We start from the raw sequence: 17,783 nt of genomic DNA, 5'->3' as shown, positions 1-17,783 counted from the left end.
TGCTGATGAACTTTCCTGAATGCCGTGCAGCATCACATAATCTGTAACATGACTGTTAGGGAGCCCTGGTTATCATTTCAGCCATGCCATGTGGGACTGGGATGGTGGTAGCTGTCAATATTTGATTTTGCAGCTATCTTAATATCCTATCTTGCCTGTCCCCTTGAGGCTATTATTATTGTCTGGAGTCATCTGCAGGCAGCCTGATAATGCTTGCAAGTAGATAGCTCTGAGAATTTTTTGCCTTTTCATGCTTTGAAGCTTTGCTTGAGAAAGCTCTGCTTTTATCCATCTTTTTTCCTTAAAGCTGTTGTCAGCTATCATTTGCAGTTCTTTGGTTTGATGGGAAAGTGCAAAGGAATGCTCCAACCTTATCTTCTCGTGGCTCGACTGCAGTCCTAATAAGCTGGAAGCGATATATTCCCATTAGCATCTCATTATATTCTCTTCCTTCTGGCTTTTCTGATGCTTAGCCACCAAAGCAGTGGTACCGTGCAGGATTCCTCTCTGGACTCTACCTGTTTCTCTGCCCTGACCTTTTCCTGTGGTAAATACTACAAAGTGATGCCCAGCTGCTGAGCACCTTAAACAGGGTCAGGTGGGTTGTGCCAAAATGTCTGTGTGCAGGAAAAAGTTTCTTCACCTTCCAATCAACACATCTTTTCTGCTCTCTGTGCATCTTCTGAATCCAGCTGCAGCCTCTGCACTGGGGATAGACAACACAAATGTAAGGGAACTCCAAACTAGGCCATGCAGAGCACACAAAACAGGGAACAAAGCCAGCTTCACAGGTACAGTGATAATAATGGTACTACCACCACCTAGTCATTGGGTATTAGTTGGCCATCCCTGTCCTGCTTCTCCCTGGGATTTACGGAACCACTGGCCTGTGTTCTTCTGTTGTAGGTGTACCATGGAATGCATTCACCAGCTGTCTGGATGCAGCAATACTTACTGCTTATTAATGCCCCTAGCTATTTGCTTCCCAAAAAATCCCTGTCTGCTTTCAGAATGAAAAATCTAGGTACAAGTCAGATCTGGCATCACTGGATCATGTGAGATCTGCTGTCATCTTTGCCAATATTTTGCTGTTTAATAGTGGGGAAAAGAGGTAGGTTAATACTTTATATTTGAATTTTAATATTAAATTATATTTGTATCTACTATTTTTGGTTGTGAATGTCTGAAATCAGATACATCTGAAGGTGACTATTATGTATAGATTCCTTTGATTTGACAGTGTCCGTCAATGCTGGTAATATAGAAGGTCTCATAATTTTTAGCATAGATATCAGAAGTTGCTTTAGATCACGTTCTTCCTATTTCAGGATTTCCCCATGAATAATATGAACGTGGTGATATTCTTCTGGTACAAGGAATATAATGCAAGTTCAATGGGGCCAAATACTCTTGTAGGTTAAGAACATAAACCTGCCACCAAAACCAATGGAGAATCATGCAAGAGGAGAATACCTTTAGTTTTCATGAATTGATGGGAGATTTTTAGCTGTGAAGTCATAAAGGGCAAAGTATAGTCTCATTTCCTCTATAATTGATAGAGAATAATTTTCCCTGCTTTATGATACCTGTTTTATGAGTAATTGTTTTACTTCTGCCTACCAAGCCACTTACTGTGGGTTTTATCTTCCTGTATGGTGTGGATTGCAGCCGCAGTCTAAAAGTTTCCTTTTAAAGGAAACTATAATGTCCCAATCTGCTTTTTTGGCTTTATATCATTTATAGCCAAAATGAACAGGATCAAACTACAGCTTGAAGAATCATGGCATTTTTAGCTAAGGAAATGTTCTTGATGAAAACCCAGATTTTATTAGTGATACTACAATTAAATAAGCCATTATCAACTTCCTACAGATCTTCTAAGAGCAGCTCTCTTTCATTCTGGAGCCCAAATTACGGAAGCAATCTTCATAAAGGCCACTTCCCCAGCTATAGCGCCTGCTGTGATATGATTCATGCCTTTTGTCTTCTGCTTAGAATTTGGGGATGTTTATGAAGGACTGTTATAAATACTGCATCTAATTCCTCTTTTCACAAGATGCTTTATTCACAAGGAAAAAAAAAAAAAAGAAAATTGCATCACGTATGTACGTCATATCATTTCCATTCTCATTGCCATCTGGCACTATTCTTGTTGCCTCCTTCAAATACATATTGAAAGGATGTGAGACCAGTGTCAGGCAGACACTTTGGAGTACACGTTTCAGTACTACAGCTGGTAATGGGGCACAGGCATGTTTGATACAACAAGTCTGTGTAAATGTGTGTTTGGAGGCTGGAGCTGGAATAATACCTGCTTGGGAGCAGAAGGAGAAGTAATGCATAAGAATCCCACTGTCCACTCTGTGCATTACTAGTGATCTTACACAAAAGCTATGAAGGTGAACAGTATAAATATCTCAGCTCTTTTTATAGTGTTCAAACTTTCATTTTCAATGGAAAACAGCAGTATCATCTGTACTTGGAAAGTACCTGGCTGTTGATTTACCCTAAACTTGTATAAAAACATGGGTCAGATCTTTTTGGCATGGCAACTTCTTTGGGACAGTAACCACCATGGTATGTCACTACACTGCTAATTACAGCAGGATCCTTTCTCAAACGAAAGAGAGTTTGCAAAGGCTACGAACAAATGGTGGATGATCACAGCAGACTGCATTCTTCGCACCTATTTAAGTGATGACAATGGTTGCATTAATATTCAAGCAATCTATTTTTGTGAATCGTTATGCTAATAAGTGCCAAAATTATTGATTATGACATTCAGATGGGCTTCCAGGCTACAAAGCAACTGTGGTCGTGTGACAGGGGAAAGGGATGAATTTAGGAGTCAGGGATTTCACGTCTGTGCAAAACACTTCTTTGAAAAGACAGAGAAATAATCTGGCCACAGATTCAAACACAGAGCTGATCCTTTTATAAGGTACACCTAGTTATAGGTTACACTACTATCATCTCTTCGCTCTGTCCATCCTATAACCAATGCTATCCTGACTTCTAGCAGCTGTAACAGAGCTGGACATGCAAAAATGGTTATTGGCAGACACATCCAGTCATTCATGGTCTGTGTTTGCTGCCTTAGCTTCTGCCTCCCCTGACTGGCTTGGGGCTCCACAGCATTGTCTTAGAAAGGCAGGAGGAGGTGTTTTGGAGACCCAATAACTATCTCAGCATTGCTGAGCTGAGCCCAGCTCAGAATTGCTGTGGAGTGCTCACAGGTCAGAAGAGCAGCGTTTGCCTGCTCCCAAGAGTGAAGCTTGTTTAAACAAGACAGTTGAAACTGTAGCTCTAGAGCTTGCAGGTAAATGAGCCCCAGCAAACAGCACTACAGATGGAGCATAAAACCAAAGCATTTTTCAGTGTTTTCTTGGTTTGCTATGATTTTTTTATCTTCCAGCTGAATAAAAAGTATTAGATGGATTATTACACATCCTATTTTGTGGTCTGGCATTAAGTCATTAGAGTGATTTATCTTTGCAAAGAGTGATTTTTAATCAGCTGAGTACAAATCACCCAAACTGCAAGAAACAAAACATTAATTTGTGATTTATTTGTATTTAATGAGTGAAAGGCTGGATTCTCATCTCGGTAGATCCATTCTCTGCCCTGAAACCCCAAAGAAGACCACAAAGTGCAAGCACGCCCAACTGTAGCTCTGGGCTTCCTCTATCTGCCATGTCAGTCCTGATACACAGGACAGATACTGCAAGAGAAACAAAGGCTGAATAATTCCAGGAAAACAAAATATAGCAAATGTGTCACAGTGAGCTGCATGACCCTAATGTCCTTAAAGCAGCATTTGGGACTATCAGCTATAAATGAAAATTAGTGGAATTAGTCAAACTGCAGGAAGTGCTTCCGGAGAGTTCACTGAGTTCAGCTCCTTTGGCTGCAGACTCCCCAGATGAATAATGCCAGATTTTGAGTGCTGCTCTGACAGCGGCTGTATGGGCATCTCAGGACAGGGTCTGCCACCACAGTGAATGAAATCCTGTCTGACAGCACCTGGCGTTCACCACTGATCATCAAGGGAGTGATAATGACTGATTTACAGCAGAGTCCTGTTTCTAGAGGGCTGGAGTTAGATTAATTGGTTTTCCAACTGTAAAACAAACTTTCTGTTCATCAACACTGATGTGATTAGGAGCAGGAGCAATAAGATCTGTCTAATCCAGAGCAAAGACATCTCCATCCCTGAAGCTGTCTGGCAGTAACAGTTTTCCATGAACTGGAAAACATAATCTCTACACAAAAAACAATTCCTAACCTCTCTTTATTCTGCAGAAGTTACAAAGCTTGAGACACACATTCTCCTTTTCAAAATGACTTTAAAGCATTAAGGTACATCATTTCAAATAGGACAGGAAAACTGAAAGCTCCCACTGGTAAAATAAAGACAGCTGAATATAGTCTCTTGCTCTGAATCTCTTTTAAGAGCAGTGCTTTCCCTTGATTTATGAAGGGAAAACTGAGACCGTCTTTCAAAGCGGGTGATGCAACACTGCCTCCCACTGTCGCATCCCGCTTCTCTGACGCCTCCGCCACCCTTCCAGCCAGCACAAGCCCACTGGTGCTTCAGTGGGAGGGGAATGGGACACGACAGATGAATGCTGGGACCTTTCTCATTTTTTCCCCATGCTGATTATTCTACATGTTCACACAGGTATATCTAGGTCCTTGTGCTGGGCATAAGTCTAAACGTGCTGGTGATCTTCAGAGCATGAACTTAAACTGCCATCTGCCTTTGTGCAGAGGATATTTCAGGGAGAGAAGACATCCCAATTAAAAATCTCCCAGGGACAGCACAGGATGATGTTTCTTAATTTTTTGTAATCGAAGGACCACTCCATCTCCTGGGAGAGTGCATGCATGGACCAGCCTCCACACTGCTGAAAACAGTTTTCACATACAAACAAAAAACTATTAGGCCAGACATAGGATACTTATTTTTCACCTTAAATAGCCAATATTTTGTATACATTCATCCATAAGAATACATACATACATTTGAAGATGTATCTTTGCCACCATTTCACTGATCAAAGCCTGAGGCTGAGAGCAAACCAGAGGCTCAGAGGAAGGACACTCCTGTACCAGCGGATTGCTGGAAGGGTTTGCTATGCTCTGTAGCAGCACAGTGGCTCACTGGGGGTTATCGGTTTTTCCGAACTGGGGGCTTTCCATGCCCCATGGCAGGCTGCCTAACTCACCATGGCAAGTACAGATGTATAACCACTTGCCTTCAATTCCCAGGCCAATCTTTTCCTCCCCCACAGAACTTCCCAGAGATGAGAAGACACTGAATGTACTTTTGACTCCAGCATTGTCCAGAGTCCATCTGAACAGGGATTTCTGTTCTCCAGTATGGGTTTGATGGAATGGATTGGGAGATATCTCATGCTGACATTTCACAGCTTTCTCTGACCTACCTAGGCTGCAACAAGCAAATCCCAAAATGTTCTACTAAGTTTCTTAAACTCTCAGAGTTTTCAATGCCTAAAGAGATCTTGGGTTTAAGATTGCTGGTTCAAGAGTATCAATGTAAGATTGCCTTTCAGTGACTGTTACACCACATATCGGACTCCTGCACTGTCCTGCTCTCTGGGTTCTGCTGCAGCTGGGACCCACTTCTGCTCTGCTCTCCCCAACCCACCCAGCCCCTGGGCAGCTGGCAGCAGGAGAGCAGGCCTTACAAAACCTGACCCTGGATTCCCTACTTGTTAATCACTCTAACAGGTTTAACTTGCTTTGTAAGATAAAGATTTTTTTTTTTTTTTTTTAAAGAAGCACCTAGAGTTACTTTAACTATTTCCTACCTCTCCTATGACAAAAATCAGTGTTCCGTAGTCAAGCAGCTGCGTATCAGCTGGCAGCCTTTTCTAGCTGACAGTTGCAGTGCTTTTACACAGTTTGGATTGGAGACTGATATTTCAATCCTAGAAGACCATAAAATTTGAGCATATGCCCCCTGACAACCTCCATTTTTCTTTTGATTTTGTAGGTGGTTTCCAGTGACATGCAATATTTAATCCCTTGTGTCTGGTCTTTCTTTGATGAGGCTGCTTGTTCCTTTGATCCAGAGGGATGCTATGTTTTTCCTGGCAGTCAACAATGTAACACTCATAAATCAGTTACTATCAGAAACTATCTAGTGTCATCTCAGAGAGAGGGTTCAATAACCAAACAGTTGGAAAAAATAAATTTGTGACTGGTGCTATTTTTTTCCAGCCTCTTCATAACTCATCTATAGAATTTCTGCCTTTTTCTGCCTTCAATTCTCCCACCATAAGGGATGGCAAGATGAAAAATGCCGCTGATTTATATGTTTTACAGAGCTTGGAAGTGCACAGCTCTTAAGTTGGTGCTTTCTTTGAAGGCCGAGGTAGGTTGCATCCAGGAAGCTGAAAAACTCCTTGGTATCTTGCAGTTGTAGGCTCGTGATTTGTCCTTGGGCTGCGTGCAAGTGCTGCGGGGAAGCAAGCAGAGGAAATCCTTCCTCCGGTCTCCTGGTACGTGTGGAGCAGTGCACAGCTGGGGCCCACGCCGGCGTGCCGGGAGCGCCGTGGCCAGCGTGCCTGCCCGCAGACACGGCCACTGCTCTGCAGGGAGGGGTGCAGGCATCCCTGCTGTGCCGCAGGTCCTGCACAGGCTGCTCCTTATCTGCAAGAAGAATAGACACCTTCCGTATGTGAAGGACAGGCTTTCATTTTCTCCAGGCATTCAGGGGCTGGACTCATGCGTCCGTGTTTCACAGCACGGCACTTGCTCTGGCAAACGTGTGAGCCCCGGCATGGCTCCACGTGCTACGTGTATTGGCAGTACATCCACACACAGGGAGACATTACTCCTGGAAGCCAAATAATACTAGCTGGTAATATTGATCTAATAAAGCAACCTGTGAAATACCTATCCACCTGCAACAACATGCATCTCTCCTACTCCAGTGAAAAAGTTGGCATCGTTTTGCAGCAGACTGCTGTGCCCCGGGATGCAGGGGGATGTAGCAAACCCTAAAGCTGCCACAGGGTTTGCATAAATGCTTGCAGCCAGAGTGAGCAGATGGGTAAGAACCAAAGCTACAGATTTTATATTTGTGCTTTTTCCCATTCCAAAAATGAAAAAGTCTGTTCAAGGATCCTTAATGGTTGATAGTGTTTCATACGGAGAAGAAAAAAAAGCAGCGACTGGTTGTTTGGTCAGAACACATATGGAAAATGCAAATTGGGTCATAAAGACCTGAAGGGGGAACAGCAGCTACCTCTGGTGTGCCAGATGCTGGAGGCACTTCCAGGCCCTGGCCATGAGCAGCATCCTGCTAAATTAGAAAGCCCCTCATCTTTTAATAGCAAAAGGCAAACTCAATTCCATAGCAACCACATTATGTCTGATATGCTGGAAAGGCAGAATTCATGATGAGAAAAGAAAGCTGTGCGTGGCTTGGAAACCTGAAACCGCCACTCCGACTATGGGAACGAGATCAGAACACATGCCATTAGAGTAAGATGCAGGATGCTGTGTCACAGAGTTGGGAAGGAGGCAATAATTTCTGAGGCTTTTCCTCTCTAAGATGGGCAATAAAGAAGAAGGAATGATTTTTGTCATCTGATCTGCATTAGTTTCATTTGACTACTGATTGTCAATAGTTTAAGTTATAGGAGTATAATAATTATTGTATATCTCTGCGGCACTGTGATAAGGCAGACAGGCATCTACAATAGTGTTGTAACTTAGTAAACTTCAATTATAGCTGCTATTTTAGTACAGTTCACAGTCATTTGCTGCAATACACAAGTGGAAAGTTCAACTCCCTCTCAAAAGAGCTAGATTAGGACTGGAAAAGGTTCAGAGCAGGATGTCAAAAGTGGTCAAAGGAATGAGTTGCTTCCCTACAAGAAATAAAAAGTACGGTTCTTCTAGCTGGAGAAGAGGTGATGGGGGAGAGAGGAAGGCAGCTTCTGAGTGCTGGAGCAATAGAAAACAGTGGACAGTTTTCACTATCTCTTCCAGTGTGAGCACATGAAGGAAACCAATGGGTAAGAGGTTTCAGGGCTAAAACCAAGGTGGCTCTTCGGACACCATGTATGGGCTCTGTGGAACTCTTTGCCATGGGAGGCAGAGGGTGATATGAGGTCTCCATGAGTTTAAAGAGAGAGAAATTGGTGAAGGGCTGGTGAACACAAACACAGCCTGTGTGGTCCAGGCAGTCCCTGCCCTGCAGGTTGTTACTGTCTGGCAGGATGTTCTGGGCAGTATCTCTGCAGGCATTTCCTTGCCTTAAAGGTTTCTCTAGGTGTCTACTTCTGGTCAGAAGAGGATAAATGGCATTTGATCCAAGCTGATACGGTTTTCATATTCTCAGAGACTTGGCATACAGACAGTGACTATTTTTTAAAAAAGGCCAGAACTCTCCAGTGGATGCCTGTGCCCTGCCACGTTTCCTATCTGTTGTTTCTGCCTGGATTGCAGCTCTGCTGAACAGCCTCACTGTGTATGTGTCTGCTCTCACCTGAACCCCAATCTGACACAAAGTCCGCCCTCCACAGGGTAACACCCAGGTACAGGGTGGAAGTAAGCCCCTCCATACTGCCTGCCCCGTGGATGCCAGGGTATCACATAGGTGTTAGGCATATTGCCCTGAATTAGGCACCTTCAGGATCTGGTCCAGTATTTGTACCATTGCCATCAAGAGTGAAAATGGCTTTCTTGCAACTTTCTTTTCAAGGCCACACCAGAATTCCCATTTGTTTAGTTCCCAGCTTAGAGTCTGCCCCATTTTTTTGTACTGAACTCATATTTTAAATGTATGTAGCCAGCTCACAGGTTTTGCCACAGTCAGTTGCTACATGTATATTACATAGAAATTCTGAATTATTCTACTGGGACCTTGACAACTGTGTTTGGTTTACTTGTTTTGTGTCCTTCCGTTTGCCCATCAGCTATATTTGGAGAAAAGCAGGTTTAATTATACAAAATGTTTCATCCTTGGCTGCAGTAGGTTGAAGCCTGATCTTGCTCACGTTAGCAGAGGGAGGTGTGGGTTTCGGTTACACATGCGTGAAGAGCCTGAGAAGCTTTCCCGTGTTTTTGTGCCTGTGTTGCCCTCTGCTGACTGGTGACAGTTTGGAAGATCCCGAAGGTCACTGCAGAGCAGCTCAGGTGCCTGCAGGCATCTCGCAGCTCATACAGGGATGTATTTTTGACCTGGGATGTCAGCTGTGCTCTTCTCCTATCTACGGTTAGCTGTGTTGCCATAGTTATGAATTCCCCAATAATTCAACAAACAGAAGAATATCTCTCTGCATTAACATTTTGAGCTTAGCTGACATTTTATTAAAATTTTGATTCTAATTAGCAAGTAAAATTAAATTGATGAGGCTTTAAAACAGGCTCTTTTTCACCTGTGAACAGTGTCTAATGCCTCTCATCAGCTGGTTTAAGAAAAGCACAATATGACACACCGTATGGAGGGAGGATAGAATTTGACATTAGTTCACACAAGAGCTAGTTTTCAAGGACAGGAAAAGGAAATAGCAATTATTTGAAAATAGATGCAAGTCTGTGCAAAGCCAGAAATCCAGACGGAAATGTGAAGCCACAGATGATTATGTACTCAGGGCATGAACCACTCCAGACTCATCTTCAGAATTGAAAGAAAACTCTATTACTTGGTAAAAATGTGCTGTCTCCTGCACTCCCTAAAAAAGCAGTTGTCCTGGACCCTGATCCTTTCCCAGGAGGCGACTGAGGAGTGACATTTATTAAAATGTTAACGGAGAGATTTGTGTCAGATGAAGAAAGAAAAGCTTGCTCTTTGACGTGGCAGATTCCTATCTTAAACAGTCTCTCACATAAAAATTGTTTTGCTCTACCAAGATTTCATCAAACTCTTGTTAATAATGCTTACCTCCTGTTTGTTGTTAGCTTTGAGACCCGCAACTGAAAAAGCAGAGCCTAAGCTGGAGGCAATATTTACTCTATCTACAAGGACTGAATGCAGAAAGTAAAGGGAGATTGAATGATGCTGGTAGACAATGCAACACCCAATAACGATACTGCAGGCACAGATGCCCTAGATCTGACTTGCAATTTCATCTTGGATTATAGTCCTTTTTAAATCATCCAGGCTCAGGGCAGGCTGAGCTGAGTATGTAAGATCAGTTTAGCTAGAGATCTGACATCTCGGACACACTAAAAAACCCCTAAATCCCTGCAGAAACAACTATTAGCTTAGATAGTGCTATTCACTCTTACAATTTAATAAAGCTGTTCAGGAAAGTCCTGCATTTACAGATTTAGGCAGTTGGATTTGCACTCTCATTTGGTTATGAGATAGTTTCTTGCTGATAAGCACCATATTTTGAAAACTAAAGGCAAGACAAACACAGTCATTTGAAACCAAAGTTGCCCCTTTTATATATGCTATAAAATTCCATCTTAACAACAATATTATATTTTCATACATGATTTCATGTTTTCATATGTAATTTTCTACCTGATTTTGAAGTGAAGAAACAAGGCTAGATCTCTAGATCTGTTCTGTTGCATGCAATGCTGAATGTTGTTATATCACACTGACAGGCAACAGCTAATCAATGCAGTACAAGACTCATATCTGTTCCTACTTACATCAGGCTCAGCAGTGCTACAGCTTTTTAAAATGTGAGTTCTTTCTCTGTGAGTATCCGAAACATGTGGGCGAGCCCATGTATGATACCTGCAAGCCTGCAACAAAATTAAACTTGGTTCAATTCTACAAGCTTTTAATAAAGAAAGGAGAGAGAGCTTCAGAGGACTGCTGTAACCTGTGATAATAGAGGAAGAGGTGTACTTTTATAAATATGAACTAACTTCAGTGTCAGTTTAATTAAGGAAACTCATTTAAATACAATACAAAGATTTGTACTCTCCAGATGGATATTAACTCTTATGGTAGATTTACTTCTTATTTGAAATGTGGCTATCACTAATTGCCTGCATATATTGAAATGACTTCTGATTATGTTGATAATGGCAATAGTGTTATGGGGAAGAGACATTATCAGTTGTCACTCATTAAGACAAAGCACATATCTCTGTAATTAGAAGCTACATGTTTAAGAACAGCAAGATGAACATGCTCAGGTTTGTTTACTTCAAATTTGATTTCTAGCTTGGAGACCACTTACAAGGTAAGAACCGCTGCCAGATGTTCTCTCATCTCCTCCCCTGAGATTTTTTTTTATAAATGCAAATGCTCTCCTTATTGGAAATGAAATGAACAGTATTCTTCCCAGCAAGTGGTTAATCCTTGGGAAAGAACTCCTGTACAGTATATACAGCTTTTTTATTGGCATATGCAGTTTGTGGTCTCTAACTGAATAAAGCAAGGGGGTTGAAAGTAAATTTGCATCAGATTAATACTGAATTTATTTTACCTCATCCTATGTTTTCCTCATAATTTCTGGATTTTTCCATGACTTGGTTCTTCCCGGATTCTCTCATTCTTTTTTTTTTCCTGTCTTTTTTTTTTTTTTCTTTCTTTCCCATACATACTACATTCTCCCACACTGCTCCTATATCACCACAGTCTCCTGATATGGTTCTCCTCCATCTTCTTTCTCCCCAGGAAGAGCTGCCAGGAGCTCCACCAGCTACCACCACCCTTTCCATGCACCTGGGCATGGGCAGAAGGGTAGGCACCAGCCTGAAATAGAGATGTGGCTAGTGGGGAGAGGGCCTGTGAAGACCTGTGATAACTCTTCTACCCACACTTTCAGGTGTAAGTGATGAGGCAGGACTCAGTGTGGCAAAGGATCAGGCCCACTGGGTGAGGTGGAGTGAAGGAAACACAGGAAACTTGGGCTGAGGCTTGCTTACATTTTCAGGTGGAAGCTAATAAAACCTTATTTGCCTTCTGAATCTCTTAGATTCCTAGTTCCTTTTGGCCAGTTTCAGCCAAGTTTGATAAGGAAATAGAAATCTCAAATATCTCAAGTAGTGACCCATGCCATGAAGGCAGCAGACAAGTACCCCATGTGCCCCCACCAAAAGCACAGGTAGGTGAGCTGACTTAAATTATTAGACATCAGAGAAGCCACACAGGCTCAGGGTGCTCTCAGCAGCCTGACTCGATCCCACACAGCCCACACAGGAGTTGCTCTTACAGCTGCCCTAATTGCAGGACAAGGTTTCATCAGTGGCCTCACCTTATCACAGGTAATCCAAGCAGGCGGTGCCAAGCCCAGGGAAAACAGGCTCCATCAGCTCTGCAGCTGGAGGCTTTCACTGTTCGTTTAGAGTCTTACCAGGGTGCACTAGAGGGGAGCCAAGGGGGTTTCTCTGTATGCAGGCTGTGAGGTATTCCAGCTGGACAGCAGTCATGTCATTGCCTCCCTTTGAGGGAGGGCACCTCTGGTGGAGGGAGCACCCCTGGGCATCCCCCAGCTGTGGCCAGGGCTCAGCTGTGAGGATGAGCCCAAGCAAGGGTGACGGCTGGGTCAGGGGGCAGAGGACATCAGAGCAAACGGGGCAGTGTTTGGACTGCAGTGGTACAGATTTACTCCCAGTTTTTCTCAGATGTTTGATAAAGATCCACATCTGTCTCAGCATTTGCAAGGGTCAGGAGCTGGTAATTCCCTGCCTGGCACAGTAATCCTTTTTGCTTAAATGCAAACCCTGGAAACTGTGAAGCTGACATTTCCTACAGCATTTTTACAAAATACATAGAGAGAAAGTAATCTCCTTATTCTGAGGGGCTTAGAGCTGAGTTTGGTTAAATACAATATCCAGAACAATAGGTCAAGTGCCCAAAATGAAAACATGTCCATCCCTGAGGTCAGTGTGGGAAAGTTTTGTGAAACAAGTATGTGCTGAGGAGGAAAGAAGGTAAAGAAGCAGGAGGGAGAGTGCGCTGGTTTAAGCCCAGAGGGCAACTGAGCACCACACAGTCACTTGTTCATTCTTTCCTCCTCAAGGATGAGGAGGAGAAATAAAGCAAAAGGCTCAGGGATTGAGACAAGGACAGTGAGGGATGACTCACCAATTATGGTCATGCGCAAAAGATAGACTCAACTGGGGAAGAAAAAGATCAGTTTGATTTGAACACCACCACTACTTAGTTTACCAGTCAGAGTAGGATAGTGAGAAATACAACCACCCCTTAAAAACACCTTCCCTCCACTCCTCCCTTCTTCCCAGGCTCAGCTTTGCTCCCAATTTCTCTCCCTCTTCCCCCACAGTGGCACAGGGGGCAGGGGATGGGGGTTACGGTCAATTCACCATGTGTTGTTTCTGCTGCTTCTTCCTCCTCAAGGGGAGGACTCCTCACAGCCTTCTCCTGCTCCAGCATGGTGTCCTTCTCACAGGAGACAGTCCTCCATGAACTTTTTCCAACATGACTCCTTCCCACAGGCTGCAGCTCTTCATGAACTGCTCCAGCTTGGGTCCCTCCCACAAGTCCCAATCCTCCCAGAGATGAACTGCTCCAGCATGGGCTTCCTTCAGTCATGGCCTCCTTCGGGCCCAGTCACCTGCTCTGGTGTGGGGTCCTCCACGGGCTTCATGTGGGCATCTGCTCCACCATGAACCTCCATGGGCTGTAGGGGCACAGCCTGCCCTCTCACCACGGGCTGCAGGGGAGTCTCTGCTCTGGCGCACCTCCTCCTCCTCCTCCTTTCTTCCACTGATCTCAGTGTTTACATATGTATCTCCCTCACAACTCCAACTCCTCCTCTCAGGTTCCCCTTCTTAAATACATTATCACAGAGGCACAGCCACCATTACTAATTGGCCTGGCCTTGACCAGAGGTGGATCCAACTTGGAGCTGGGGGAGCTTCGAGAAGCTTCTCACAGGGGCAACCTCTGTAGCCTCCTGTCCTGCTACCACCACACACAAACCCAACACTGGGAGAAAACCCCATTTCAGACCTCCAACCCTGTCTGTAGGACTTAATTATGAATACATTCTTCACAAAAGAGCAAATGCATCATAGTTTTTTAAATGGGGACTTTTTCAAAAACTTTGGAGTCCATGTAGCCTCATTACAAAGAAAAGTCAGCACAAAAGGCAGTATCAGAAGGGAAATGTCCATGGGGAAGGAGGTGGCCAGCCCTGCATGATGCTGTATAGCAGATGCTTGCAGGGAGCCCCAGAGAAGCCTTTTTCCTTGGCTCTTGTGGAAGCCAGGAGTGGGTCCTTATCTCTTGGCTGCCTCTCTCCTCCATTGCATGCAAACCCTATGGAGGCTAATGATGCGTGGGACTGTGATAACCCCTGAGAAACCATCAGCCCTGCACAGGCAGATAGGCTGGGGACTCAGCTAGCCTTGGCCTCCCCCAGACTTTAAACTGAAGTCCCTGTTGGCACAGAGTTGCCTTCAGCATCTGCAGGGAAATCTCAAACCCCATGATGTCTCTGCAGCTGAACTCAGGCTCAAGGATGCCCGGTGAAACCTTGATCCAGTATAAAGAAAAGGGGGAAAGGACCTCAAACATTTCCCAAACCCCATGGGGTGGTTTGCTGCAGGCTCTGGTCCCAGTTGCTGCACCCCAGTGTACAGGGAAGTGTGAGAGTCAAAAGTTTGACAGTAAAACACTGGAATGTTACTGGATGGTACTGCAAAGCCAGAGAAGCTTGACAGATAAGAAGACAAGAGGATGGCACATAGATGGCACACGTTTTATTATAAGCACTATGTAAATAATGGTGCTTCTTCTAAGATTTACAGTTGTCTGCAGTATGCAGAAATCCCTGTCAGGGCTGAGCCCTGTTCTCACCAGTCCTTCTCTCTGTGGCTGCTGGACTGAGTTGCCCTCAGGAGAGAAGCTGAGGCCAGTGTGTCACTGCTGGTCGCCGGCCTGCTGAAGTGCTTGCTGAAGCGTTCTCCTGCCTTGGAGCTTGTCAGAGTCACTGTTATAATTTTTCTTCCTTCCACTTCATTTGTAATGTCATTTTCTGGAGGAGAGTCCCTGCCATTCAGAGCTGCTGATAAGCCCCACTGTCAATCATATCTCCACAAACCTCATTATTCTGCATCCAGATGAGTGTCAGTTCCCTGGCTGTGACTGTATGGCTGTTGTTTTTCTCTTGGTCCTCATTTGTGGCTATGTTTTTCCCCCCTCACATACTTACACACAATGAGTTTTTCCTGAAAATTACCCACTGCAGCTCTTCCAGCCATTGAATGCGACAGGTAACAGCAGCTCTACTGTAAGCTAACTGCTGTTTTCTTTAGTGCTATTATCTAAATGTACTCTGAGGAAATCTAGCTGATGCCATGAAATAGCTGAGCCAGTCCTGTTTTCAATTTATTCTTGATTTTGACAGTTCCCAGCTCTCCCAGGAGGAGATGCAGAGAAAGGCATTTGCATGCCTGTAGATCTAGCATTGCTCCAGCAATGCTGGCTTGACTCAGCCAGGACTTGACCATGCCCTGTATTCCCTGGTCACCATTTACAATGCATCCTAAGCTGTGAGACTTCAAAAGAATCAATCCTAACAGAAACTAACTTTCTGTTAAGAAACTAGTCTGTTCTCCTCTGTCTGCTTTGTCACAGATCCAAACAGTGACAGCTGGAGGGAATGGGGTGCACTTTCCTACTGCTGATTTGCAAAGTCCTGGTGAAAATCAGACAAGAAGGCAGCTGAGGAGTCTATCTTTGGCTATGATTTTATAACCACCTACTCTGACCATTGCATTGCTAGCAACTTGTACAATGGGAATGTCCAGCACGGCAAGGTCCACAGGCCCTCTTGTGCAAACACCTCACTGTGATGCCATCACATAGTTGACTTACCTAAGCCCCCAGAAAAGGCCTGGCTCTCCAACAACATAAACACCTTCAAATACAAAGCTCCAGTTCTGAGTGCATTTGGGTTTTCCTGTTCATCAAGCAGCAACATTCAGTGCCTCAGGAACTGGAATCATGAGCCTTGGAAGAGCTGTGAAGCACCCTCAGCCCTTACTTTGGCTAGTGTGAAGAAAACATACACAGACATACTTCCCCTTCCCAACAAGAATATGTTCCTGAAAAGCGTGAGTGTTAGCCACACAATGGATAGCAAAGCAGTTTTCCCCATCAGAATTAATGAGAAAATTGCTGTTTGAAATTATCTTGGCTGCTTTGTCTGAGAGATTGAGCACCCAAGCATTATCCTCCATTTCTGTTCTTCACGCTGGATTGACTTGACTGATCTTGATTTGTCTGAGGAAGATGATGCTGAGTGTGGCTGTTCAGAAAGAGGCATCAGAAACACTCACAGTAAAAGATGTGTGCTCAGTGTTCATTCTCATGGATGAAGCAGCCAAGACAGTGTACTGCCTGTGGTCCCCCTAGGTGATGATCTGGACAATCCTGCTCCTGCCTCTTCATCCTCTACATCATTTTACACTGTTGTTGTGTATGTAAGCTGTATTTCTTAAGTTTCTGACACATCCTCCTCTGCTTCACTAATTCTAAGCAAAAAAAGTGAATTCAGTCACTTTACCAGCGAGGCTGAATGCTTGACGTAAAATTTCTGAGAGCCGTCTTGCTGCTGCTTTTTAATAGCTACATCTTCCTCCTCCTCTCCCTCCTCCTCAGATGAATCAAGAGTCAATCAAGGTGAAAGATGGAGAAGGCAGTAGAGAGGATGGTTGGTGGAGCACGGGCTTGAATGATCAGTGGTGGATCCCCAGTGATGGAGAGGGATATGACAGACAAAGGGATACTGCTGGGCTGCCAGAGGAGAGCTGGGTGCATGCATATCCCTAATGTAGCTTTAACATGCTGTTAAATGTACGTCCAGGTCCTTCTTCCTACATGTGGTTTCTGAACAGGGGTGTACCTCTGCTTTTTGCACAGGTAATTCCTTCTCCCTCCACTGATCATACAGGACAGCTCTGCTACACATGTCCTTTCTTTCTGCCTTTTGTTTCTGTGTGTTTCTGGGCAGTTGGAGAGGCAATGTGGCTGGTGTGCAATGTTACCTTACTCAAGGGCCATTGCACCCTACAGTCTGCAGCCCTTCTTCTGCTTCTGCTCCCTTATTTGTGGAAGTGCGATTGTTTGTTACAGTGCACAGGGACTGTTTTTCTAAAACTATTTTCCTGACATTTTAAAAATTGCATCTCAAGTTTCCTAAGCCAGCCTGCAGCGTAGGCTGTGAGTTTTAACACTCAGGCTGTGGTTTCACAACCGATGTTAGGTGGAGCAGGGGCTCCCACTGGCTGTCCTTCCCACCCCGTTCCTTGTACAACCCTCGAGTCGTGCATGCAGGGAGGAGGGGGAGCTGGCCTGGCTGCTGGGCAGGGAAGGTTTTCTGGGCGGCCAGCTGCCTTTTAGTGAGCAGAGCTGCATGATATAGCTGAGCGAATCTAAACAGCTCTGCCAAAAGTTGAAGTTGTTCTCCTCTTCGCTCCATGTCCTTCTTTCCTTCTTTCCCGTTCCTGCTCTTCCCACTCTACCCCATGTACCAATGCTGGCAGGAGGTGTGAGGAAAGGAGGGGAAAGGACTGGAGAATCAGACCTGCCCACCATGGTCAGCAAGGTGCAACTCGGGCATAGTGTGTCCCTCACCTGATGGCAGCAGCCCAATCTGTGCAAGCAACCACCAAAGTGCACCCAAAGTTTAACATCAGACCTTCTTGTTTTCCTGTTCTGAGCTTCTTGTTTTCCTGTTCTGAGCTCTGCCAGTCTCTAAATCCCACCTTCTGGCAGAGGAGTTGGAGGGAGGTAGTTCTGGGATGTGGCCATCCTATTGTTTTAGACACTGCTATTTGAATAGGAATTGTTCAGATCTAAGAAC

Source organism: Strix uralensis, chromosome 2 (assembly GCF_047716275.1).
Source record: "Strix uralensis isolate ZFMK-TIS-50842 chromosome 2, bStrUra1, whole genome shotgun sequence".
Taxonomy (NCBI): Eukaryota; Metazoa; Chordata; class Aves; order Strigiformes; family Strigidae; genus Strix; species Strix uralensis.
Note: the sequence above shows the minus strand (reverse complement) of the source record.